Consider the following 20386-nt stretch of genomic DNA (forward strand, 5'->3'; position numbering starts at 1 on the left):
GGTAATTTTTTCATCCACTTTTCTTTCTTCTTTCTTCTTATTCACATTCCATTGGTTCTAATAACTTCCCGTGTACATTCCTTGGCATTACTGTCTGTTATATCTCATTAATATTGTGTTAAACCACGGAAATACGAGCCCTTAGGTATACACTTCTCTCCCTTATTTCATTGAACGAGGGTCTCGTACTGGCAGACTTGGTGTGTTTAGGTTGTATAAGAGGGACAATTAATCAGCTGCCCGCTCATAATAAGTTCACGTGCTACGTGACGCCAAAACATGCGAATAAGAGTGTTTTCACACTCGTTGTTTGGCTTATAGATGGCGCTGACTGTCACTCCTACTTCTAAATTCACATATAAACCCCCCAAAAAAGTGAATGGAGGTACGGCCGCTGTGATAGCTCAGTGGTTAGAGCATCGAACGCGTTTCTCGAAGGTCGTAGGTTCGATTCCCGCTCACAGCTGGTAATTTTTTCATCCACTTTTCTTTCTTCTTTCTTCTTATTTACATTCCATTGGTTCTAATAACTTCCCCTGTACATTCTTTGGCATTACTGTCTGTTATATCTCATTATTATTGTGTTAAACCACGGAAATACGAGCCCTTAGGTATACACTTCTCCCTTATTTCATTGAACGAGGGTCTCGTACTGGCAGACTTGGTGTGTTTAGGTTGTATAAGAGGGACAATTAATCAGCTGCCCGCTCATAATAAGTTCACGTGCTATGTGACGCCAAAACATGCGAATAAGAGTGTTTTCACACTCGTTGTTTGGCTTATAGATGGCGCTGACTGTCAATCCTACTTCTAAATTCACATATAAACCTCAAAAAAAAGTGAATGGAGGGACGGCCGCTGTGATAGCTTAGTGGTTAGAGCATCGAACGCGTTATTCGAAGGTCGTAGGTTCGATTCCTGCTCAAAGCTGGTAATTTTTTCATCCACTTTTCTTTCTTCTTTCTTCTTATTTACATTCCATTGGTTCTAATAACTTCCCCTGTATATTCCTTGGCATTACTGTCTGTTATATCTGATTAATATTGTGTTGAACCACGGAAATACGAGCCCTTAGGTATACACTTCTCTCCCTTATTTCATTGAACGAGGGTCTCGTACTGGCAGACTTGGTGTGTTTAGGTTGTCTAAGAGGGACAATTAACCAGCTGCCCGCTCATAATAAATTCACGTGCTACGTGACGCCAAAACATGCGAATAAGAGTGTTTTCACACTCGTTGTTTGGCCTATAGATGGCGCTGACTGTCACTCCTACTTCTAAATTCACATATAGACCCCCAAAAAAGGTGGATGGAGGGACGGCCGCTGTGTTAGCTCAGTGGTTAGAGCATCGAACGCGTTATTCGAAGGTCGTAGGTTCGATTCCTGCTCACAGCTGGTAATTTTTTCATCCACTTTTCTTTCTTCTTTCTCCTGATTTACATTCCTTTGGTTCTAATAACTTCCCCTGTACATTCCTTGGCATTACTTTCTGTTAAATCTCATTAATATTGTGTTAAAGCACGGAAATACGAGCCCTTAGGTATACACTTCTCTCCTTATTTCATTGAATGAGGGTCTCGTACTGGCAGACTTGGTGTGTTTAGGTTGTATAAGAGGGACAATTAATCAGCTGCCCGCTCATAATAAGTTCACGTGCTACGTGACGCCAAAACATGCGAATAAGAGAGTTTTCACACTCGTTGTTTGGCTTATAGATGGCGCTGACTGTCACTCCTACTTCTAAATTCACATATAAACCCCAAAAAAGTGGATGGAGGGATGGCCGCTGTGATAGCTCTGTGGTTAGAGCATTGAACGCGTTATTCGAAGGTCGTAGGTTCGATTCCTGCTCACAGCTGGTAATTTTTTCATCCACTTTTCTTTCTTCTGTCTTCTTATTTACATTTTATTGGTTCTAATAACTTCCCCTGTACATTCCTTGGCATTACTGTCTGTTATATCTCATTAATATTGTGTTAAACCACGGAAATACGAGCCCTTAGGTATACACTTCCCTCCCTTTTTTCATTGAACGAGGGTCTCGTACTCGCAGACTTGGTGTGTTTAGGTTGTGTAAGAGGGACAATTAATCAGCTGCCTGCTCATAATAAATTCACGTGCTACGTGACGCCAAAACATGCGAATAAGAGTGTTTTCACACTCGTTATTTGGCTTATAGATGGCGCTGACTGTTACTCCTACTTCTAAATTCACATATAAACCCCAAAAAAAGTGGATGGAGGGACGGCCGCTGTGATAGCTCAGTGGTTAGAGCATCGAACGCGTTATTCGAAGGTCGTAGGTTCGATTTCTGCTCACAGATGGTAATTTTTTCATCCACTTTTCTTTCTTCTTTCTTCTTATTTACATTCCATTGGTTCTAATAACTTCCCCTGTACATTCCTTGGCATTACTGTCTGTTATATCTCATTAATATTGTGTTGAACCACGGAAATACGAGACTTAGGTATACACTTCTCTCCCTTATTTCATTGAACGAGGGTCTCGTACTGGCAGACTTGGTGTGTTTAGGTTGTCTAAGAGGGACAATTAACCAGCTGCCCGCTCATAATATGTTCACGTGCTACGTGACGCCAAAACATGCGAATAAGAGTGTTTTCACACTCGTTGTTTGGCCTATAGATGGCGCTGACTGTCACTCCTACTTCTAAATTCACATATAGACCCCCAAAAAAAGTGGATGGAGGGACGGCCGCTGTGTTAGCTCAGTGGTTAGAGCATCGAACGCGTTATTCGAAGGTCGTAGGTTCGATTCCTGCTCACAGCTGGTAATTTTTTCATCCACTTTTCTTTCTTCTTTCTCCTTATTTACATTCCTTTGGTTCTAATAACTTCCCCTGTACTTTCCTTGGCATTACTGTTTGTTAAATCTCATTAATATTGTGTTAAAGCACGGAAATACGAGCCCTTAGGTATACACTTCTCTCCTTATTTCATTGAATGAGGGTCTCGTACTGGCAGACTTGGTGTGTTTAGGTTGTATAAGAGGGACAATTAATCAGCTGCCCGCTCATAATAAGTTCTCGTGCTACGTGACGCCAAAACATGCGAATAAGAGTGTTTTCACACTCGTTGTTTGGCTTATAGATGGCGGTGACTGTCACTCCTACTTCTAAATTCACATATAAACCCCAAAAAAAGTGGATGGAGTTACGGCCGCTGTGATAGCTCTGTGGTTAGAGCATCGAACGCGTTATTCGAAGGTCGTAGGTTCGATTCCTGCTCACAGCTGGTAATTTTTTCATCCACTTTTCTTTCTTCTGTCTTCTTATTTACATTCGATTGGTTCTAATAACTTCCCCTGTACATTCCTTGGCATTACTGTCTGTTATATCTCATTAATATTGTGTTAAACCACGGAAATACGAGCCCTTAGGTATACACTTCTCTCCCTTTTTTCATTGAACGAGGGTCTCGTACTGGCAGACTTGGTGTGTTTAGGTTGTGTAAGAGGGACAATTATTCAGCTGCCTGCTCATAATAAATTCACGTGCTACGTGACGCCAAAACATGCGAATAAGAGTGTTTTCACACTCGTTATTTGGCTTATAGATGGCGCTGACTGTCACTCCTACTTCTAAATTCACATATAAACCCCAAAAAAAGTGGATGGAGGGACGGCCGCTGTGATAGCTCAGTGGTTACAGCATCGAACGCGTTATTCGAAGGTCGTAGGTTCGATTTCCGCTCACAGCTGGTAATTTTTTCATCCACTTTTCTTTCTTCTTTCTTCTTATTTACATTCCATTGGTTCTAATAACTTCCCGTGTACATTCCTTGGCATTACTGTCTGTTATATCTCATTAATATTGTGTTAAACCACGGAAATACGAGCCCTTAGGTATACACTTCTCTCCCTTATTTCATTGAACGAGGGTCTCGTACTGGCAGACTTGGTGTGTTTAGGTTGTATAAGAGGGACAATTAATCAGCTGCCCGCTCATAATAAGTTCACGTGCTACGTGACGCCAAAACATGCGAATAAGAGTGTTTTCACACTCGTTGTTTGGCTTATAGATGGCGCTGACTGTCACTCCTACTTCTAAATTCACATATAAACCCCCCAAAAAAGTGGATGGAGGGACGGCCGCTGTGATAGCTCAGTGGTTAGAGCATCGAACGCATTATTCGAAGGTCGTAGGTTCGATTCCTGCTCACAGCTGGTAATTTTTTCATCCACTTTTCTTTCTTCTTTCTTCTTATTCACATTCCATTGGTTCTAATAACTTCCCGTGTACATTCCTTGGCATTACTGTCTGTTATATCTCATTAATATTGTGTTAAACCACGGAAATACGAGCCCTTAGGTATACACTTCTCTCCCTTATTTCATTGAACGAGGGTCTCGTACTGGCAGACTTGGTGTGTTTAGGTTGTATAAGAGGGACAATTAATCAGCTGCCCGCTCATAATAAGTTCACGTGCTACGTGACGCCAAAACATGCGAATAAGAGTGTTTTCACACTCGTTGTTTGGCTTATAGATGGCGCTGACTGTCACTCCTACTTCTAAATTCACATATAAACCCCCCAAAAAAGTGAATGGAGGTACGGCCGCTGTGATAGCTCAGTGGTTAGAGCATCGAACGCGTTTCTCGAAGGTCGTAGGTTCGATTCCCGCTCACAGCTGGTAATTTTTTCATCCACTTTTCTTTCTTCTTTCTTCTTATTTACATTCCATTGGTTCTAATAACTTCCCCTGTACATTCTTTGGCATTACTGTCTGTTATATCTCATTATTATTGTGTTAAACCACGGAAATACGAGCCCTTAGGTATACACTTCTCTCCCTTATTTCATTGAACGAGGGTCTCGTACTGGCAGACTTGGTGTGTTTAGGTTGTATAAGAGGGACAATTAATCAGCTACCCGCTCATAATAAGTTCACGTGCTATGTGACGCCAAAACATGCGAATAAGAGTGTTTTCACACTCGTTGTTTGGCTTATAGATGGCGCTGACTGTCAATCCTACTTCTAAATTCACATATAAACCTCAAAAAAAAAGTGAATGGAGGGACGGCCGCTGTGATAGCTTAGTGGTTAGAGCATCGAACGCGTTATTCGAAGGTCGTAGGTTCGATTCCTGCTCAAAGCTGGTAATTTTTTCATCCACTTTTCTTTCTTCTTTCTTCTTATTTACATTCCATTGGTTCTAATAACTTCCCCTGTATATTCCTTGGCATTACTGTCTGTTATATCTGATTAATATTGTGTTGAACCACGGAAATACGAGCCCTTAGGTATACACTTCTCTCCCTTATTTCATTGAACGAGGGTCTCGTACTGGCAGACTTGGTGTGTTTAGGTTGTCTAAGAGGGACAATTAACCAGCTGCCCGCTCATAATAAATTCACGTGCTACGTGACGCCAAAACATGCGAATAAGAGTGTTTTCACACTCGTTGTTTGGCCTATAGATGGCGCTGACTGTCACTCCTACTTCTAAATTCACATATAGACCCCCAAAAAAGGTGGATGGAGGGACGGCCGCTGTGTTAGCTCAGTGGTTAGAGCATCGAACGCGTTATTCGAAGGTCGTAGGTTCGATTCCTGCTCACAGCTGGTAATTTTTTCATCCACTTTTCTTTCTTCTTTCTCCTGATTTACATTCCTTTGGTTCTAATAACTTCCCCTGTACATTCCTTGGCATTACTTTCTGTTAAATCTCATTAATATTGTGTTAAAGCACGGAAATACGAGCCCTTAGGTATACACTTCTCTCCTTATTTCATTGAATGAGGGTCTCGTACTGGCAGACTTGGTGTGTTTAGGTTGTATAAGAGGGACAATTAATCAGCTGCCCGCTCATAATAAGTTCACGTGCTACGTGACGCCAAAACATGCGAATAAGAGAGTTTTCACACTCGTTGTTTGGCTTATAGATGGCGCTGACTGTCACTCCTACTTCTAAATTCACATATAAACCCCAAAAAAGTGGATGGAGGGACGGCCGCTGTGATAGCTCTGTGGTTAGAACATTGAACGCGTTATTCGAAGGTCGTAGGTTCGATTCCTGCTCACAGCTGGTAATTTTTTCATCCACTTTTCTTTCTTCTGTCTTCTTATTTACATTTTATTGGTTCTAATAACTTCCCCTGTACATTCCTTGGCATTACTGTCTGTTATATCTCATTAATATTGTGTTAAACCACGGAAATACGAGCCCTTAGGTATACACTTCCCTCCCTTTTTTCATTGAACGAGGGTCTCGTACTCGCAGACTTGGTGTGTTTAGGTTGTGTAAGAGGGACAATTAATCAGCTGCCTGCTCATAATAAATTCACGTGCTACGTGACGCCAAAACATGCGAATAAGAGTGTTTTCACACTCGTTATTTGGCTTATAGATGGCGCTGACTGTTACTCCTACTTCTAAATTCACATATAAACCCCAAAAAAAGTGGATGGAGGGACGGCCGCTGTGATAGCTCAGTGGTTAGAGCATCGAACGCGTTATTCGAAGGTCGTAGGTTCGATTTCTGCTCACAGATGGTAATTTTTTCATCCACTTTTCTTTCTTCTTTCTTCTTATTTACATTCCATTGGTTCTAATAACTTCCCCTGTACATTCCTTGGCATTACTGTCTGTTATATCTCATTAATATTGTGTTGAACCACGGAAATACGAGACTTAGGTATACACTTCTCTCCCTTATTTCATTGAACGAGGGTCTCGTACTGGCAGACTTGGTGTGTTTAGGTTGTCTAAGAGGGACAATTAACCAGCTGCCCGCTCATAATATGTTCACGTGCTACGTGACGCCAAAACATGCGAATAAGAGTGTTTTCACACTCGTTGTTTGGCCTATAGATGGCGCTGACTGTCACTCCTACTTCTAAATTCACATATAGACCCCCAAAAAAAGTGGATGGAGGGACGGCCGCTGTGTTAGCTCAGTGGTTAGAGCATCGAACGCGTTATTCGAAGGTCGTAGGTTCGATTCCTGCTCACAGCTGGTAATTTTTTCATCCACTTTTCTTTCTTCTTTCTCCTTATTTACATTCCTTTGGTTCTAATAACTTCCCCTGTACTTTCCTTGGCATTACTGTTTGTTAAATCTCATTAATATTGTGTTAAAGCACGGAAATACGAGCCCTTAGGTATACACTTCTCTCCTTATTTCATTGAATGAGGGTCTCGTACTGGCAGACTTGGTGTGTTTAGGTTGTATAAGAGGGACAATTAATCAGCTGCCCGCTCATAATAAGTTCTCGTGCTACGTGACGCCAAAACATGCGAATAAGAGTGTTTTCACACTCGTTGTTTGGCTTATAGATGGCGGTGACTGTCACTCCTACTTCTAAATTCACATATAAACCCCAAAAAAAGTGGATGGAGTTACGGCCGCTGTGATAGCTCTGTGGTTAGAGCATCGAACGCGTTATTCGAAGGTCGTAGGTTCGATTCCTGCTCACAGCTGGTAATTTTTTCATCCACTTTTCTTTCTTCTGTCTTCTTATTTACATTCGATTGGTTCTAATAACTTCCCCTGTACATTCCTTGGCATTACTGTCTGTTATATCTCATTAATATTGTGTTAAACCACGGAAATACGAGCCCTTAGGTATACACTTCTCTCCCTTTTTTCATTGAACGAGGGTCTCGTACTGGCAGACTTGGTGTGTTTAGGTTGTGTAAGAGGGACAATTATTCAGCTGCCTGCTCATAATAAATTCACGTGCTACGTGACGCCAAAACATGCGAATAGGAGTGTTTGCACACTCGTTATTTGGCTTATAGATGGCGCTGACTGTCACTCCTACTTCTAAATTCACATATAAACCCCAAAAAAAGTGGATGGAGGGACGGCCGCTGTGATAGCTCAGTGGTTACAGCATCGAACGCGTTATTCGAAGGTCGTAGGTTCGATTTCCGCTCACAGCTGGTAATTTTTTCATCCACTTTTCTTTCTTCTTTCTTCTTATTTACATTCCATTGGTTCTAATAACTTCCCCTGTACATTCCTTGGCATTACTGTCTGTTATATCTCATTAATATTGTGTTAAACCACGGAAATACGAGCCCTTAGGTATACACTTCTCTCCCTTATTTCATTGAACGAGTGTCTTGTACTGGCAGACTTGGTGTGTTTAGGTTGTATAAGAGGGACAATTAATCAGCTGCCCGCTCATAATAAGTTAACGTGCTACGTGACGCCAAAACATGCGAATAAGAGTGTTTTCACACTCGTTGTTTGGCTTATAGATGGCGCTGACTGTCACTCCTACTTCTAAATTCACATATAAACCCCAAAAAAAAGTGGATGGAGGGACGGCCGCTGTGATAGCTCAGTGGTTAGAGCATCGAACGCGTTATTCGAAGGTCGTAGGTTCAATTCCTGCTCACAGCTGGTAAATTTTTCATCCACTTTTCTTTCTTCTTTCTTCTTATTTACATTCCATTGGTTCTAATAACTTCCCCTGTACATTCCTTGGCATTACTGTCTGTTATATCACATTAATATTGTGTTAAACCACGGAAATACGAGCCCTTAGGTATACACTTCTCTCCCTTATTTCATTGAACGAGGGTCTCGTACTGGCAGGTTTGGTGTGTTTAGGTTGTATAAGAGGGACAATTAATCAGCTGCCCGCTCATAATAACTTAACGTGCTACGTGACGCAAAAACATGCGAATAAGAGTGTTTTCACACTCGTTGTTTGGCTTATAGATGGCGCTGACTGTCACTCCTACTTCTAAATTCACATATAAACCCCCCAAAAAAAAGTGGATGGAGGGACGGCCGCTGTGATAGCTCAGTGGTTAGAGCATCGAACGCGTTATTCGAAGGTCGTAGGTTCAATTCCTGCTCACAGCTGGTAAATTTTTCATCCACTTTTCTTTCTTCTTTCTTCTTATTTACATTCCATTGGTTCTAATAACTTCCCCTGTACATTCCTTGGCATTACTTTCTGTTATATCACATTAATATTGTGTTAAACCATGGAAATACGAGCCCTTAGGTATACACTTCTCTACCTTATTTCATTGAACGAGGGTCTCGTACTGGCAGGCTTGGTGTGTTTAGGTTGTATAAGAGGGACAATTAATCAGCTGCCCGCTCATAATAAGTTCACGTGCTACGTGACGCCCAAACATGCGAATTAGAGTGTTTTCACACTCGTTCTTTGGCTTATAGATGGCGCTGACTGTCACTCCTACTTCTAAATTCACATATAAACCCAAAAAAAGTAGATGGAGGGACAGCCGCTGGATAGCTCAGTGGTTAGAGCATCGAACGCGTTATTCGAAGGTCGTAGGTTCGATTCCTGCTCACAGCTGGTAATTTTTTCATCCACTTTTCTTTCTTCTTTCTTCTTATTTACATTCCATTGGTTCTAATAACTTCCCCTGTATATTCCTTGGCATTACTGTCTGTTATAGCTCATTAATATTGTGTTAAACCGCGGAAATACGCGCCCTTAGGTATACACTTCTCTCCCTTATTTCATTGAAGGAGGGTCTCGTACTGGCAGACTTGGTGTGTTTAGGTTGTATAGGAGGGACAATTAATCAGCTGCCCGCTCATAATAAGTTCACGTGCTACGGGACGCCAAAACATGCGAATAAGAGTGTTTTCACACTCGTTGTTTGGCTTATAGATGGCGCTGACTGTCACTCCTACTTCTAAATTCACATAAAAACCCCAAAAAAAGTGGATGGAGGGACGGCCGCTGTGATAGCTCAGTGGTTAGAGCATCGAACGCGTTATTCGAAGGTCGTAGGTTCAATTCCTGCTCACAGCTGGTAATTTTTTCATCCACTTTTCTTTCTTCTTTCTTCTTATTTACAATCGATTGGTTCTAATAACTTCCCCTGTACATTCCTTGGCATTACTGTCTGTTATATCTCATTAATATTGTGTTAAACCACGGAAATACGAGCCCTTAGGTATACACTTCTCTCCCTTATTTTATTGAACGAAGGTCTCGTACTGGCAGATTTGGTGTGTTTAGGTTGTATAAGAGGGACAATTATTCAGCTGCCCGCTCATAATAAGTTCACGTGCTACGTGACGCCAAAACATGCGAATAAGAGTGTTTTCACACTCGTTGTTTGGCTTATAGATGGCGCTGACTGTCACTCCTACTTCTAAATTCACATATAAACCCCCCAAAAAAGTGGATGGAGGGACGGCCGCTGTGATAGCTCAGTGGTTAGAGCATCGAACGCATTATTCGAAGGTCGTAGGTTCGATTCCTGCTCACAGCTGGTAATTTTTCATCCACTTTTCTTTCTTCTTTCTTCTTATTTACATTCCATTGGTTCTAGTAACTTCCCCTGTACATTCCTTGGCATTACTGTCTGTTATATCTCATTAATATTGTGTTAAACCACGGAAATACGAGCCCTTAGGTATACACTTCTCTCCCCTATTTCATTGAATGAGGGTCTCGTACTGGCAGACTTGGTGTGTTTAGGTTGTATAAGAGGGACAATTAATCAGCTGCCCGCTCATAATAAGTTCACGTGCTACGTGACGCCAAAACATGCGAATAAGAGTGTTTTCACACTCGTTGTTTGGCTTATAGATGGCGCTGACTGTCACTCCTACTTCTAAATTCACATATAAACCCCCCAAAAAAGTGAATGGAGGTACGGCCGCTGTGATAGCTCAGTGGTTAGAGCATCGAACGCGTTTCTCGAAGGTCGTAGGTTCGATTCCCGCTCACAGCTGGTAATTTTTTCATCCACTTTTCTTTCTTCTTTCTTCTTGTTTACATTCCACTGGTTCTAATAACTTCCCCTGTACATTCCTTGGCATTACTGTCTGTTATATCTCATTAATATTGTGTTAAACCACGGAAATACGAGCCTTTAGGTATACACTTCTCTCCCTTATTTCATTGAACGAGTGTCTTGTACTGGCAGACTTGGTGTGTTTAGGTTGTATAAGAGGGACAATTAATCAGCTGCCCGCTCATAATAAGTTAACGTGCTACGTGACGCAAAAACATGCGAATAAGAGTGTTTTCACACTCGTTGTTTGGCTTATAGATGGCGCTGACTGTCACTCCTACTTCTAAATTCACATATAAACCCCAAAAAAAAGTGGATGGAGGGACGGCCGCTGTGATAGCTCAGTGGTTAGAGCATCGAACGCGTTATTCGAAGGTCGTAGGTTCAATTCCTGCTCACAGCTGGTAAATTTTTCATCCACTTTTCTTTCTTCTTTCTTCTTATTTACATTCCATTGGTTCTAATAACTTCCCCTGTACATTCCTTGGCATTACTGTCTGTTATATCACATTAATATTGTGTTAAACCACGGAAATACGAGCCCTTAGGTATACACTTCTCTCCCTTATTTCATTGAACGAGGGTCTCGTACTGGCAGGTTTGGTGTGTTTAGGTTGTATAAGAGGGACAATTAATCAGCTGCCCGCTCATAATAAGTTAACGTGCTACGTGACGCCAAAACATGCGAATAAGAGTGTTTTCACACTCGTTGTTTGGCTTATAGATGGCGCTGACTGTCACTCCTACTTCTAAATTCACATATAAACCCCCCCAAAAAAAGTGGATGGAGGGACGGCCGCTGTGATAGCTGAGTGGTTAGAGCATCGAACGCGTTATTCGAAGGTCGTAGGTTCAATTCCTGCTCACAGCTGGTGAATTTTTCATCCACTTTTCTTTCTTCTTTCTTCTTATTTACATTCCATTGGTTCTAATAACTTCCCCTGTACATTCCTTGGTATTCCTGTCTGTTATATCTCATTAATATTGTGTTAAACCACGGAAATACGAGCCCTTAGGTATACACTTCTCTCCCTTATTTCATTGAACGAGGGTCTCGTACTGGCAGACTTGGTGTGTTTAGGTTGTGTAAGAGGGACAATTATTCAGCTGCCTGCTCATAATAAATTCACGTGCTACGTGACGCCAAAACATGCGAATAAGAGTGTTTTCACACTCGTTATTTGGCTTATAGATGGCGCTGACTGTCACTCCTACTTCTAAATTCACATATAAACCCCAAAAAAAGTGGATGGAGGGACGGCCGCTGTGATAGCTCAGTGGTTACAGCATCGAACGCGTTATTCGAAGGTCGTAGGTTCGATTTCCGCTCACAGCTGGTAATTTTTTCATCCACTTTTCTTTCTTCTTTCTTCTTATTTACATTCCATTGGTTCTAATAACTTCCCCTGTACATTCCTTGGCATTACTGTCTGTTATATCTCATTAATATTGTGTTAAACCACGGAATTACGAGCCCTTAGGTATACACTTCTCTCCCTTATTTCATTGAACGAGTGTCTTGTACTGGCAGACTTGGTGTGTTTAGGTTGTATAAGAGGGACAATTAATCAGCTGCCCGCTCATAATAAGTTAACGTGCTACGTGACGCCAAAACATGCGAATAAGAGTGTTTTCACACTCGTTGTTTGGCTTATAGATGGCGCTGACTGTCACTCCTACTTCTAAATTCACATATAAACCCCAAAAAAAAGTGGATGGAGGGACGGCCGCTGTGAAAGCTCAGTGGTTAGAGCATCGAACGCGTTATTCGAAGGTCGTAGGTTCAATTCCTGCTCACAGCTGGTAAATTTTTCATCCACTTTTCTTTCTTCTTTCTTCTTATTTACATTCCATTGGTTCTAATAACTTCCCCTGTAAATTCCTTGGCATTACTGTCTGTTATATCACATTAATATTGTGTTAAACCACGGAAATACGAGCCCTTAGGTATACACTTCTCTCCCTTATTTCATTGAACGAGGGTCTCGTACTGGCAGGTTTGGTGTGTTTAGGTTGTATAAGAGGGACAATTAATCAGCTGCCCGCTCATAATAAGTTAACGTGCTACGTGACGCAAAAACATGCGAATAAGAGTGTTTTCACACTCGTTGTTTGGCTTATAGATGGCGCTGACTGTCACTCCTACTTCTAAATTCACATATAAACCCCCCAAAAAAAAGTGGATGGAGGGACGGCCGCTGTGATAGCTCAGTGGTTAGAGCATCGAACGCGTTATTCGAAGGTCGTAGGTTCAATTCCTGCTCACAGCTGGTAAATTTTTCATCCACTTTTCTTTCTTCTTTCTTCTTATTTACATTCCATTGGTTCTAATAACTTCCCCTGTACATTGCTTGGCATTACTTTCTGTTATATCACATTAATATTGTGTTAAACCACGGAAATACGAGCCCTTAGGTGTACACTTCTCTACCTTATTTCATTGAACGAGGGTCTCGTACTGGCAGGCTTGGTGTGTTTAGGTTGTATAAGAGGGACAATTAATCAGCTGCCCGCTCATAATAAGTTCACGTGCTACGTGACGCCCAAACATGCGAATAAGAGTGTTTTCACACTCGTTGTTTGGCTTATAGATGGCGCTGACTGTCACTCCTACTTCTAAATTCACATATAAACCCAAAAAAAGTAGATGGAGGGACAGCCGCTGGATAGCTCAGTGGTTAGAGCATCGAACGCGTTATTCGAAGGTCGTAGGTTCGATTCCTGCTCACAGCTGGTAATTTTTTCATCCACTTTTCTTTCTTCTTTCTTCTTATTTACATTCCATTGGTTCTAATAACTTCCCCTGTATATTCCTTGGCATTACTGTCTGTTATAGCTCATTAATATTGTGTTAAACCACGGAAATACGCGCCCTTAGGTATACACTTCTCTCCCTTATTTCATTGAAGGAGGGTCTCGTACTGGCAGACTTGGTGTGTTTAGGTTGTATAGGAGGGACAATTAATCAGCTGCCCGCTCATAATAAGTTCACGTGCTACGTGACGCCAAAACATGCGAATAAGAGTGTTTTCACACTCGTTGTTTGGCTTATAGATGGCGCTGACTGTCACTCCTACTTCTAAATTCACATATAAACCCCCCAAAAAGTGGATGGAGGGACGGCCGCTGTGATAGCTCAGTGGTTAGAGCATCGAACGCATTATTCGAAGGTCGTAGGTTCGATTCCTGCTCACAGCTGGTAATTTTTTCATCCACTTTTCTTTCTTCTTTCTTCTTATTTACATTCCATTGGTTCTAGTAACTTCCCCTGTACATTCCTTGGCATTACTGTCTGTTATATCTCATTAATATTGTGTTAAACCACGGAAATACGAGCCCTTAGGTATACACTTCTCTCCCCTATTTCATTGAATGAGGGTCTCGTACTGGCAGACTTGGTGTGTTTAGGTTGTATAAGAGGGACAATTAATCAGCTGCCCGCTCATAATAAGTTCACGTGCTACGTGACGCCAAAACATGCGAATAAGAGTGTTTTCACACTCGTTGTTTGGCTTATAGATGGCGCTGACTGTCACTCCTACTTCTAAATTCACATATAAACCCCCCAAAAAAGTGAATGGAGGTACGGCCGCTGTGATAGCTCAGTGGTTAGAGCATCGAACGCGTTTCTCGAAGGTCGTAGGTTCGATTCCCGCTCACAGCTGGTAATTTTTTCATCCACTTTTCTTTCTTCTTTCTTCTTGTTTACATTCCACTGGTTCTAATAACTTCCCCTGTACATTCCTTGGCATTACTGTCTGTTATATCTCATTAATATTGTGTTAAACCACGGAAATACGAGCCCTTAGGTATACACTTCTCTCCCTTATTTCATTGAACGAGTGTCTTGTACTGGCAGACTTGGTGTGTTTAGGTTGTATAAGAGGGACAATTAATCAGCTGCCCGCTCATAATAAGTTAACGTGCTACGTGACGCAAAAACATGCGAATAAGAGTGTTTTCACACTCGTTGTTTGGCTTATAGATGGCGCTGACTGTCACTCCTACTTCTAAATTCACATATAAACCCCAAAAAAAAGTGGATGGAGGGACGGCCGCTGTGATAGCTCAGTGGTTAGAGCATCGAACGCGTTATTCGAAGGTCGTAGGTTCAATTCCTGCTCACAGCTGGTAAATTTTTCATCCACTTTTCTTTCTTCTTTCTTCTTATTTACATTCCATTGGTTCTAATAACTTCCCCTGTACATTCCTTGGCATTACTGTCTGTTATATCACATTAATATTGTGTTAAACCACGGAAATACGAGCCCTTAGGTATACAATTCTCTCCCTTATTTCATTGAACGAGGGTCTCGTACTGGCAGGTTTGGTGTGTTTAGGTTGTATAAGAGGGACAATTAATCAGCTGCCCGCTCATAATAAGTTAACGTGCTACGTGACGCCAAAACATGCGAATAAAAGTGTTTTCACACTCGTTGTTTGGCTTATAGATGGCGCTGACTGTCACTCCTACTTCTAAATTCACATATAAACCCCCCAAAAAAAAGTGGATGGAGGGACGGCCGCTGTGATAGCTGAGTGGTTAGAGCATCGAACGCGTTATTCGAAGGTCGTAGGTTCAATTCCTGCTCACAGCTGGTAAATTTTTCATCCACTTTTCTTTCTTCTTTCTTCTTATTTACATTCCATTGGTTCTAATAACTTCCCCTGTACATTCCTTGGTATTCCTGTCTGTTATATCTCATTAATATTGCGTTAAACCACGGAAATACGAGCCCTTAGGTATACACTTCTCTCCCTTATTTCATTGAACGAGGGTCTCGTACTGGCAGACTTGGTGTGTTTAGGTTGTGTAAGAGGGACAATTATTCAGCTGCCTGCTCATAATAAATTCACGTGCTACGTGACGCCAAAACATGCGAATAAGAGTGTTTTCACACTCGTTATTTGGCTTATAGATGGCGCTGACTGTCACTCCTACTTCTAAATTCACATATAAACCCCAAAAAAAGTGGATGGAGGGACGGCCGCTGTGATAGCTCAGTGGTTACAGCATCGAACGCGTTATTCGAAGGTCGTAGGTGCGATTTCCGCTCACAGCTGGTAATTTTTTCATCCACTTTTCTTTCTTCTTTCTTCTTATTTACATTCCATTGGTTCTAATAACTTCCCCTGTACATTCCTTGGCATTACTGTCTGTTATATCTCATTAATATTGTGTTAAACCACGGAATTACGAGCCCTTAGGTATACACTTCTCTCCCTTATTTCATTGAACGAGTGTCTTGTACTGGCAGACTTGGTGTGTTTAGGTTGTATAAGAGGGACAATTAATCAGCTGCCCGCTCATAATAAGTTAACGTGCTACGTGACGCCAAAACATGCGAATAAGAGTGTTTTCACACTCGTTGTTTGGCTTATAGATGGCGCTGACTGTCACTCCTACTTCTAAATTCACATATAAACCCCAAAAAAAAGTGGATGGAGGGACGGCCGCTGTGATAGCTCAGTGGTTAGAGCATCGAACGCGTTATTCGAAGGTCGTAGGTTCAATTCCTGCTCACAGCTGGTAAATTTTTCATCCACTTTTCTTTCTTCTTTCTTCTTATTTACATTCCATTGGTTCTAATAACTTCCCCTGTACATTCCTTGGCATTACTGCCTGTTATATCACATTAATATTGTGTTAAACCACGGAAATACGAGCCCTTAGGTATACACTTCTCTCCCTTATTTCATTGAACGAGGGTCTCGTACTGGCAGGTTTGGTGTGTTTAGGTTGTATAAGAGGGACAATTAATCAGCTGCCCGCTCATAATAAGTTAACGTGCTACGTGACGCAAAAACATGCGAATAAGAGTGTTTTCACACTCGTTGTTTGGCTTATAGATGGCGCTGACTGTCACTCCTACTTCTAAATTCACATATAAACCCCCCCAAAAAAAGTGGATGGAGAGACGGCCGCTGTGATAGCTCAGTGGTTAGAGCATCGAACGCGTTATTCGAAGGTCGTAGGTTCAATTCCTGCTCACAGCTGGTAAATTTTTCATCCACTTTTCTTTCTTCTTTCTTCTTATTTACATTCCATTGGTTCTAATAACTTCCCCTGTACATTCCTTGGCATTACTTTCTGTTATATCACATTAATATTGTGTTAAACCACGGAAATACGAGCCCTTAGGTATACACTTCTCTACCTTATTTCATTGAACGAGGGTCTCGTACTGGCAGGCTTGGTGTGTTTAGGTTGTATAAGAGGGACAATTAATCAGCTGCCCGCTCATAATAAGTTCACGTGCTACGTGACGCCCAAACATGCGAATAAGAGTGTTTTCACACTCGTTGTTTGGCTTATAGATGGCGCTGACTGTCACTCCTACTTCTAAATTCACATATAAACCCAAAAAAAGTAGATGGAGGGACAGCCGCTGGATAGCTCAGTGGTTAGAGCATCGAACGCGTTATTCGAAGGTCGTAGGTTCGATTCCTGCTCACAGCTGGTAATTTTTTCATCCACTTTTCTTTCTTCTTTCTTCTTATTTACATTCCATTGGTTCTAATAACTTCCCCTGTATATTCCTTGGCATTACTGTCTGTTATAGCTCATTAATATTGTGTTAAACCACGGAAATACGCGCCCTTAGGTATACACTTCTCTCCCTTATTTCATTGAAGGAGGGTCTCGTACTGGCAGACTTGGTGTGTTTAGGTTGTATAGGAGGGACAATTAATCAGCTGCCCGCTCATAATAAGTTCACGTGCTACGGGACGCCAAAACATGCGAATAAGAGTGTTTTCACACTCGTTGTTTGGCTTATAGATGGCGCTGACTGTCACTCCTACTTCTAAATTCACATAAAAACCCCAAAAAAAGTGGATGGAGGGACGGCCGCTGTGATAGCTCTGTGGTTAGAGCATCGAACGCGTTATTCGAAGGTCGTAGGTTCAATTCCTGCTCACAGCTGGTAATTTTTTCATCCACTTTTCTTTCTTCTTTCTTCTTATTTACAATCGATTGGTTCTAATAACTTCCCCTGTACATTCCTTGGCATTACTGTCTGTTATATCTCATTAATATTGTGTTAAACCACGGAAATACGAGCCCTTAGGTATACACTTCTCTTCCTTATTTTATTGAACGAAGGTCTCGTACTGGCAGATTTGGTGTGTTTAGGTTGTATAAGAGGGACAATTATTCAGCTGCCCGCTCATAATAAGTTCACGTGCTACGTGACGCCAAAACATGCGAATAAGAGTGTTTTCACACTCGTTGTTTGGCTTATAGATGGCGCTGACTGTCACTCCTACTTCTAAATTCACATATAAACCCCCCAAAAAAGTGGATGGAGGGACGGCCGCTGTGATAGCTCAGTGGTTAGAGCATCGAACGCATTATTCGAAGGTCGTAGGTTCGATTCCTGCTCACAGCTAGTAATTTTTTCATCCACTTTTCTTTCTTCTTATTTACATTCCATTGGTTCTAGTAACTTCCCCTGTACATTCCTTGGCATTACTGTCTGTTATATCTCATTAATATTGTGTTAAACCACGGAAATACGAGCCCTTAGGTATACACTTCTCTCCCCTATTTCATTGAATGAGGGTCTCGTACTGGCAGACTTGGTGTGTTTAGGTTGTATAAGAGGGACAATTAATCAGCTGCCCGCTCATAATAGGTTCACGTGCTACGTGACGCCAAAACATGCGAATAAGAGTGTTTTCACACTCGTTGTTTGGCTTATAGATGGCGCTGACTGTCACTCCTACTTCTAAATTCACATATAAACCCCCCAAAAAAGTGAATGGAGGTACGGCCGCTGTGATAGCTCAGTGGTTAGAGCATCGAACGCGTTTCTCGAAGGTCGTAGGTTCGATTCCCGCTCACAGCTGGTAATTTTTTCATCCACTTTTCTTTCTTCTTTCTTCTTATTTACATTCCATTGGTTCTAATAACTTCCCCTGTACATTCCTTGGCATTACTGTCTGTTATATGTCATTAATATTGTGTTAAACCACGGAAATACGAGCCCTTAGGTATACACTTCTCTCCCTTATTTCATTGAACGAGTGTCTTGTACTGGCAGACTTGGTGTGTTTAGGTTGTATAAGAGGGACAATTAATCAGCTGCCCGCTCATAATAAGTTAACGTGCTACGTGACGCAAAAACATGCGAATAAGAGTGTTTTCACACTCGTTGTTTGGCTTATAGATGGCGCTGACTGTCGCTCCTACTTCTAAATTCACATATAAACCCCAAAAAAAAGTGGATGGAGGGACGGCCGCTGTGATAGCTCAGTGGTTAGAGCATCGAACGCGTTATTCGAAGGTCGTAGGTTCAATTCCTGCTCACAGCTGGTAAATTTTTCATCCACTTTTCTTTCTTCTTTCTTCTTATTTACATTCCATTGGTTCTAATAACTTCCCCTGTACATTCCTTGGCATTACTGTCTGTTATATCACATTAATATTGTGTTAAACCACGGAAATACGAGCCCTTAGGTATACACTTCTCTCCCTTATTTCATTGAACGAGGGTCTCGTACTGGCAGGTTTGGTGTGTTTAGGTTGTATAAGAGGGACAATTAATCAGCTGCCCGCTCATAATAAGTTAACGTGCTACGTGACGCCAAAACATGCGAATAACAGTGTTTTCACACTCGTTGTTTGGCTTATAGATGGCGCTGACTGTCACTCCTACTTCTAAATTCACATATAAACCCCCCCAAAAAAAGTGGATGGAGGGACGGCCGCTGTGATAGCTGAGTGGTTAGAGCATCGAACGCGTTATTCGAAGGTCGTAGGTTCAATTCCTGCTCACAGCTGGTAAATTTTTCATCCACTTTTCTTTCTTCTTTCTTCTTATTTACATTCCATTGGTTCTAATAACTTCCCCTGTACATTCCTTGGTATTCCTGTCTGTTATATCTCATTAATATTGTGTTAAACCACGGAAATACGAGCCCTTAGGTATACACTTCTCTCCCTTATTTCATTGAACGAGGGTCTCGTACTGGCAGACTTGGTGTGTTTAGGTTGTATAAGAGGGACAATTAATCAGCTGCCCGCTCATAATAAGTTCACGTGCTACGTGACGCCAAAACATGCGAATAAGAGTGTTTTCACACTCGTTGTTTGGCTTATAGATGGCGCTGACTGTCACTCCTACTTCTAAATTCACATATAAACCCCCCCAAAAAAGTGGATGGAGGGACGGCTGCTGTGATAGCTCAGTGGTTAGAGCATCGAACGCGTTATTCGAAGGTCGTAGGTTCGATTCCTGCTCACAGCTGGTAATTTTTTTATCCACTTTTCTTTCTTCTTTCTTCCTATTTACATTCCATTGGTTCTAATAACTTCCCCTGTACATTCCTTGGCATTACTGTCTGTTATATCTGATTAATATTGTGTTAAACCACGGAAATACGAGCCCATAGGTATACACTTCTCTCCCTTATTTCATTGAACGAGGGTCTCGTTCTGGCAGACTTGGTGTGTTTAGGTTGTATAAGAGGGACAATCAATCAGCTGCCCGCTCATAATAAGTTCACGTGCTACGTGACGCCAAAACATGCGAATAAGAGTGTTTTCACACTCGTAGTTTGGCTTATAGATGGCGCTGACTGTCACTCCTACTTCTAAATTCACATATTATCCCCCAAAAAA

General features: G+C 41.7%; 4 non-coding genes across 4 annotated transcripts; all 4 read left to right on the plus strand.

Moving 5' to 3' along the window:
• The first annotated feature begins 4111 nt into the window (after positions 1 to 4111).
• TRNAM-CAU (transfer RNA methionine (anticodon CAU)) lies at positions 4112 to 4184 on the plus strand. Its single transcript has one exon. It is a non-coding gene; the product is annotated as a tRNA-Met (tRNA).
• Positions 4185 to 10160: 5976 nt separating this feature from the next.
• On the plus strand, positions 10161 to 10233 carry TRNAM-CAU (transfer RNA methionine (anticodon CAU)). Its single transcript has one exon. It is a non-coding gene; the product is annotated as a tRNA-Met (tRNA).
• A 3653-nt stretch (positions 10234 to 13886) lies between these two features.
• TRNAM-CAU (transfer RNA methionine (anticodon CAU)) lies at positions 13887 to 13959 on the plus strand. The gene has a single exon. It is a non-coding gene; the product is annotated as a tRNA-Met (tRNA).
• Positions 13960 to 18079: 4120 nt separating this feature from the next.
• Positions 18080 to 18152, plus strand: TRNAM-CAU (transfer RNA methionine (anticodon CAU)). The gene has a single exon. It is a non-coding gene; the product is annotated as a tRNA-Met (tRNA).
• Positions 18153 to 20386: the final 2234 nt, after the last annotated feature.

The sequence above is a fragment of the Rhipicephalus microplus genome, chromosome 8 (assembly GCF_043290135.1).
Source record: "Rhipicephalus microplus isolate Deutch F79 chromosome 8, USDA_Rmic, whole genome shotgun sequence".
NCBI lineage: Eukaryota > Metazoa > Arthropoda > Arachnida > Ixodida > Ixodidae > Rhipicephalus > Rhipicephalus microplus.